This window comes from Gekko japonicus, unplaced genomic scaffold (assembly GCF_001447785.1).
Source record: "Gekko japonicus isolate JY-2015 unplaced genomic scaffold, Gekko_japonicus_V1.1 scaffold323, whole genome shotgun sequence".
Lineage (NCBI taxonomy): Eukaryota > Metazoa > Chordata > Lepidosauria > Squamata > Gekkonidae > Gekko > Gekko japonicus.
In genome coordinates this window covers 495,869-503,620 of record NW_015168661.1, presented here as the reverse complement: position 1 = coordinate 503,620, position 7,752 = coordinate 495,869, and the positions used below count along the sequence as shown (strand labels likewise).

Sequence of the window (7,752 nt, the reverse complement as noted above, 5' to 3'; positions counted from 1 at the left end):
GAACGTGCGCATGAATGCCTTCGCCCGCTGGCCAGCGTTCAGGTCTTCGAACCTGGTCCTCAGCGCCCACATGAATGCTCTCAGATCCCTCAGCTCAGGGCCACGCCTGTTATGCAGACCCACGTACCAAGTGGCTGCCATGCCCCTCAGTCTTGCCGCGATGACATCAATCCGGCTGCCGTCGTTTGGGAACAGGTGGCCGTACTCCACAACAAACCTCTGCACTCGCACCGTGAAGTACGCCAGCTCCTCGGGGTTGCCGTCGAACGTCGCTTCCAGCAGGTCTTTCGGCCGAGGCCGCCCTTGGCCAGGCTGGGGTGGAGGAGGCGCTGGCGCTGGTGCTAGGACTCCCGGTTATGCCGGGGCCCCCGGTGGGAGCGCAGGTGCCCCACCGGTGGGAGCGCAGGTGCCGCCGGAGCCCCCGGCTGGATCCCTCGCCGGTCCAACACGTTCTCGATCGTTCGCTCCACCAAGTCCGGGAACGCATATGAGCACCTCGTCTACCGTTTGCATCAGGGGTTGCAGGGTTCGGTCGATGTCATCTACGCGTTCCTCCATGCCTTCAGTCGGGTATGCTCGGCTCGCTCGGTCCTTAGAGCGGCCTGTCACCCAGGCTTCTTCGGTCTATTCGAACTGGTCGCCCACGGCACCGAGACTGGGTCCCGGGTAAAGTCCTTGTTCGAACAGGCTGTCTCTCAGGCCACCCCCTCGTTTGGAGAACGTCTCCCGGGTGCCTTGTACGTCGAACTGGGTCCAGTCATCCCATGCCCGCCGGGCCAACTTCGATGGAGTGAAGGGCCAGGGGATCGAGGTAGCAGTTGTTTTCGGGACTGTGCCCCCCACAGCACCCGTTGTCGGTACTGCCGTGGTTGCCGGGGTCATGGTCTCTGTCCCGCTGCCATCGTCCGCGGTTGTTACTGGAACTTCCCCCTCGGTTCCGCTCATGCTGGTTTCAGCCAAATCGGAACGATGAGAGAAAAAGGGATTCTGGACAGAATGTCCGGTCCCCCTCACAGCGATTAATCCAATACACGTTTAAGCAAAGTAGTATTGTATTAAAGCCATGATAGAGCAGGAACAAGTTCACTGTCCAGAATGCCTGGGCCAGGGTGGGCAAGGAATAATGTAATACATTCAAACAAGGCCATAACCAATAATCTCCCTTCCCGCCGAGTGGGCAGACTTCAGGTTACGTGCTCAAAAGCCTGAGAAGCAATGTTCCCTAAAACCTAAACAATTACAGCTTCACACGGTGCAGTTCATTATACAGTTAGCAAAGCAGCTCTCCCCACACACCTGTTAATCTTGCAGATAAGCGTTGCCTAGCATTTGCAGACAGGAATGCATGAGAGAAGATTACACACAGGGAAGATAGGGCATGCACAGATGCCCGGTGAGCGAGTGGGGGGGGGACCAACAGCTTTCCAATCTTCCATGGCAGCTAGCTGACACCAGTGAGGGGCAATGCTACTGGCATTAAAGTTGTGAGTGAGCGATTTGGCTACTGCATAAATTGGTTTGCTCTGGAGCCATCCTTCCTGAGCTAAGACAAAAATGCACGAGCCAGAGGCTAGAAAACTGTGAGCGAGCTCACACTAACTCAGCTTAGAGGGAACACTGGTGAGGGGGAGCTCACCACCTCCCTAGTCAGCTGATTCCACTGTTGTACAACTCTTACCGTAAGGAAGCTTTTTCTAATATCCAGCCAGTACCGTCCTGCCCTTAATTTAAACCCATTATTGCGAGTCCTATCCACTGCTGCCAACAGGAACAGCTCCTTGCCCTCCTCTATGTGACAGCCCTTCAAATACTTAAAGAGAGCAATCATGTCCCTCCTCAACCTCCTCTTCTCCAGACTGAAAATTACCAAGGCCCTCAGCCTTTCCTCATAGGGCTTGGTCTCCATGCCCCTGTCTGTCTATGTTCTTTAGTGAAATCCTTTAAAAATTAATTCCACAGTGTAATGTATCTTAGTGTATATAGATAGGGCTTTTTTTGTGATGGTACTAACCAGTGAGTATCGGCACTTTTCTGGGGGGCTCTCCCAAGTCCTGATGAGGGAATTGGTAGAAATTGGCAGAACCTTACATATGAGTATTAGCACTTCTTTAAAAATCCAAAAAAAGAGCACTGTGTAATGATTTTAATATTTGTACAAATACAGAAATGAACTGTCACCCCAGGAAGTCTATGGAACGACTCCAAATGTTTACAAATCTCCCACACTGGCTTTTCAAAATGACATTTTTCTAAATTTCAGAAATGTGCTATTTGTAGCTTTCATGTGGCTTATTAGGAGCCCCACTCAGTGCTTTCCTTTACTTCCCGCCACAAGTTTTTCTATCTCCTGCTTTTTACTTAATTGCTGCCACAGTCACATATGTCATGACCCGCTTGCAGAAAATGCTAGATAATTAAAGGAAAATCCTATATAGAGAAGAAATCCCCTGGAACTCATGGTTTATTGATAAGTTATGGGTCATCCTGTGAAAACAGAGTTGGAAGCGTCTTGTTTCATTATTCACATACACAACACACTCTATAGGAAGGAACCTTCTAACCCGACTGCACAAACAGTAGGATTGATAGTGAAGCCAATGCAATTAGGATCTTGCAAAACAGCTTCTGAAGTTCTACGTAATAAAAACAACATATGGCCTGTCATTTATAGCTGTCAGATTCTAGGTAGCTTCCAAAGTCATATATTTTAATGCATGTGAGCTTGTAAAGAACTGGCATTTTGGTTCATTTATGATAATCTACCATGTGTTGAGGAGTAAAGCTTACAGGTCGGTCCAATAAACCATCCATTACAAGTCTGTAACAGCAAGCAACTGCACGTTTCTCCAAGGACATGAGCAATCCAACATAATAATGAAGGGCCTCCAGCTCATGTAGTGAAAGCCCCATTCACACATCAATAGAAGCACCAGCCATCACATGGACTCTTATTCTGGCATGTTCCCATTGGATTGTATTTGCCTGAGGTGACAACAGGCACTGACCCATGATTGTTTATCATAAGCTGACTTTATATAAGCCATTGAACATTCAGTTTATCAAGTGATATTTGCAGATGTGTATGCATGAACTCATCCTGCCATAGTAACTTCACATCACTCGTTAAGTTCCATTTATAGATACTGCATTCCATGGTAATTAATAATAATAACAACAATAACAACAACAACAATAATAAGCATTTATGCAGCACTTTCGGTGCTCCCAGTCTTCAGTTTATCACAGTAATCCTGACAGCAATCCTCTGGAATGTACAAATAATATTAAAACTATATACAGATAGGAGGTGGAGGTTTTGATTATTATTTTATTTTTTTTAAAAATTAAGGTTGAGAGGGAATGGTTTGCTCTCAGGGAATCTAGTGAGTTTATGGTGGAGTTAAAACATTCACTTACGTTGCCATCCTAAACAGATTTATACCCCTTAAGTTCCATGAAGTCTGTGGGCTTAGAAGGATGTAAATCTGGTTAGGACGATACTGTTAGACACTATACTGCACCAACGTTTGCATGGTCTTCATTAAAAACAAACAAATTACATTAAATGAGTTATCATGTGATAACCACCATTATGTACACTGATCCTAAGATTAATAGAGTAATGTACACAAAAACAACACAACAGAATTCAGAATTCATACATGGTGATCATTATCAAACTATGGAAAGTTGATTCTCATTAAGTTCTAGCCACAATAGCTGATCTGTGGCTGCCATTTCTCATAACCAAGACTTGGAAGTGGAGTGGGGACAATCTTTCATTTTCAGTAGGACTATGGAGACACTCAGAAGTAGTAAAGCAAGAGGCTGACCTCGTCCTCTAAATCTCTGGTTCACACCAAAGGACTTGGAAAAGAACATCTATAAATAAAACATCAATAAATAATGGCTATCAATGGGAGGATACATTTCTGGACTTATACACCACCAGGCAGACCTATTTTGGCTAATCAAGGGCTACTTATTCAAGTTATTTGGCACACATGTTAACCAAGAAAGAAAAACAGGCACAGCAATGAAAGGCACAAAACACATTTTTAGATGCTGTTAATAGTAGTTCAGACACATTTTTAGATGCTGTTAATAGTAGTTCAGATGATCGAAGCAACTATTATTTCCATGAACGGACTAGAAAACACGTAGGGCACAATCGTATTTGTCCTGTGCATGGACAGCAGGGAACAGAATATCTCCATTGGAGATCAGAATCCAAGCCATTGTGTGGAGCTTTGGGGATCAGAAGGTTGTCACAACACTTAAAAGTGAGATGTGGGAGGAGGGCTTGCAATGAAATTACTGTGACAAAGAAGAGCACTACTTGCCAGACGTGGGGCAATAGAGCTGCTCTGTATACTGCTCTCTGGAACAAGGGGATTGCACCCCTTACACTTAGCAATTCATTATAAGATCTGAAGCAATCCAACAGATCAATCCAGAATTAAGCAGTCACGCCAGGATTTGCTTATTAAAACATATGCTGTAGTAAGCGGCAGAGAAGAACCTAGCAAAGATATTAAAGTAGAAAGAGAGCTTGTAGCAAGCACATGAATTTGTGCTTTTATTTCAGTTGAAATTAGGTTTTGAAACTGATATAAAAAGTCAAATGAAATGAAACAGGCACTAAGATATTAATGTAAATTATTCACAAACTCTGTTAAGTGTTTTTAACCAATTATTCCTGCAAATTACTCTCTGCTTTAAATTAACTGTTCACTGGTAAAATCAGCAATAAGCTTGCTATCTAAAATAGGGGTACTGAATGTAGACTTACTAGAATTCATGTGCCTGGAGAAAAAGCTTGTTTCCCCAAATTACAAAACAATTCCAAAACACTTTCCTCGGAGTAAGCCACGCTGAATAGAACTTATTGCTGAGTAGACCAGCTTAGTGTTGTTTCTTTATTCTGCTAAAGAGAAGCATTTGCTTAAAATGCCCTTTCCCTCACACTTTACATATTGTAGTTTCAAAACAGCTGATCAATCAAAATGCAAAACACAATGTCACTCAACACAAGAAAACAAAATGAAACAAAAAACTTGTGAACATTTTTGTACAAAAGGAAATGAAAGTGGACACAATCAGCCAAATAATTACATAAAACTGTCAGTGATCAATAAATGAAAAATAATTTTTAATGCCTTTGCAATGTTTGGATAAAATTTATCAGCTACCAAAAAACCTGAAGTCATACAACTGTTACTGCCTCTGGCTTGCATTGTTGTGAACTCACTAAACTTTGATGTGTCTGTTTTGTTTTTAACAATGGCTGCCCTCAGATACATGATAATTTCCAGTTTGAAAAATTCCTGGAGATTTGGGGGGAGTAGTCTGAGGAGGGTGGGGTTTGGGGAGGGGAGGGACTTCAATGGTTTATAATGCCATAGACTCCACCTTCCAAAGTGGCCATTTTCTCCAGGGGGACTGATCATCACCTGGACGTTGGCAACCCTAATGATAACCCACAACGCCAGTGATCATTTTTAGATACTAGAAAGGTTCTAGGATTTTTCCTGTTAATTTTGTTTTACACCATTTTAGTTCTTCTTTTTATTCTTTATCAAATAGATCATTTTCACATGCAGGTACTTTCTGTTAAAAAGATCTCTTTGCAGAAGCTCCAGATTTCATATAGTACAAGCAGTTATGAAAATACTGCTTGTACTATGTAAATATGTATAAATACATATTTATGCCACTCAGTGGAGCCTTTTGAAATTATGGCTTTGGAGGTTGTTGCTATGACTTTGTATTCTACATAGATAGTTTTGGAATTAAAGATACACAGCTGCATATCCATGTATTCATCCAACTCAGTATATAAACACTGAAGGATTTAGTAAACTGAAATCCAGCACATAGTGCAAGCTAGTAGAAAAACACAGGTTTCTGTTTGTTACATTCACAACACAGAGAAAAAACACCCAAATATATAGCTTTATTTGAAAACAATGACTGCAGTTGCTTCTTTCACAGCTTATGGCTATATAAGGGACTGTCAAGGGTTAATACTTCACAAAATGTGAGAACCTTTGAGTGACAGGCTGTTCAAACAGAATTCTGTGGAGACAGTTAAGAAATAACAGTCGGGAACTGACAGTTGAAGAAGAGACAGTTAAGCACTGGTTGTGGACTGGGAATGAGGCAAAAGGAGTGAGACAAACAAAGAGAATCCTCATTCAAGCCTAAAAGGGAAATCGCTTCTAGTTAACAGAAGTAATCCCTGCCCAGTGAAAAGAGAGGTAGCTCATAAAAAGGAGTGATCCCTGGTCTGTGTATATAGACAGATTTTGGGAATTTGGTTGTAAGTTCCTGCCTTCTAGACTTTAAGAGTCAGTGAAACTCAGAAACCTACGCTTGAGTGTTTATGCAGTAACTGAAAAGAAAGCCTCTCAACGTTTTAAGAGACATTTTTGAATAACAGAAGCTGAAACTGAAAAGAAAGCCTCTCAAAGTTTTAAAAGACATTTTTGAATAACAGAAGCACTTATTTGTTGGCAGCAAATTATCTGGAGTTAGTGTGATTACAAAAGTTAACTCAGTTTTATTATCAGCTCACCTCATACATCCTACCCGATTCCACTTGACCTTTTCACCTCTAAGTTAAATAAAACATTTTGTTTATTTTGAACTTTCAAAAGCCTCTCGTGTGCCATTTCAGAAGTTGAATATAAGAAGGTGATTCTGGCTGAGTAGGACAACTGAGTAGGACAGCCATAGACAAACAAATAAGAACAAAATAGATATAGGGGCTGTTCAACAAAAAAGAAGAAGAAAAAAGAGAAAATCCTGTGCATGAGGGAGGGAAGAGGGCAAGATTGCCATAGGCTGCATTTCAAGAAGCAAAGTATTTTGATGTCACTTTTTGAACTGAGTAAACATTTTTCAATAGCAAAGCTACTTGAAGACTTAACAGGGAGAGATTTCTGAGGTGCCCTTTGAAGATGGCAAATGCAAATTAAAGGTTACTTGAATTCAGAAAGGCTTCCACTACTTATTTATACATATATATTTAAGGCTCATGAGCCTGTCTGATATTAATGTTACTTCTCTTTTCCTCCCCCAGCATAAAATTGTTATTAGGATAATCTATAGGTTCATGTCTGTCTGGCCACAAAACCCTTGACAAGAGAGCCCTGTGGTGTTTGAAAAGGTCAGAGAAAAGTGGTAGCCAGGTTGTGGCTAGTGTGTATACTGCCTCCTCCAAGAGATTGGCTCGCCCTTGCTGACATTTCTTTGAAAAACAGGCTTTTAAAATGTGTGATATGGAACTTCCTTTAAAGGATTAACTATTTTTAAAAGCAGCATCTGATGTCCTGCAAAACAGCAGTATTCCAAGTTCACCCATGTGACCTGCCTACCATGACTTTTTTAACAGTAATAATTCATAAATGTTGAAATACACAAAAACAGGAAACAGGGCTTTTAGACATTACCATTGACTCTGACAGAAATCACTTATTTTTCACTTTTGCCTTTGAATTCCCATTTGGGAACACAGGAGCTCTGCCTAGTTGTATTCTGTGTCATCCACCTTGGAAAAGGCTGGCTATAAATAATGTAAATAAATAAATACAATTGTATTGTTTGGGGATGGGTGTGCACGTGGCCAGCCTTCCTTACTAAGCAGAACCATATTCCCAAACTGGTGCTTCGAAGTCATTTATGAAAAATAAGGGGCCATACATAATAATACCTCCCACTGCTGCTACAGCTTCATCACGTTTTCCCTAC

The 7,752-nt window shown here is 41.9% G+C and overlaps 1 protein-coding gene across 1 annotated transcript in view; it reads right to left on the bottom strand.

Moving 5' to 3' along the window:
• Positions 1–7,752, bottom strand: part of PRKG1 (protein kinase, cGMP-dependent, type I) — a 710,261-nt gene that overhangs the window by 213,959 nt on the left and 488,550 nt on the right. The gene's annotated exons all lie outside the window — the stretch shown is intronic.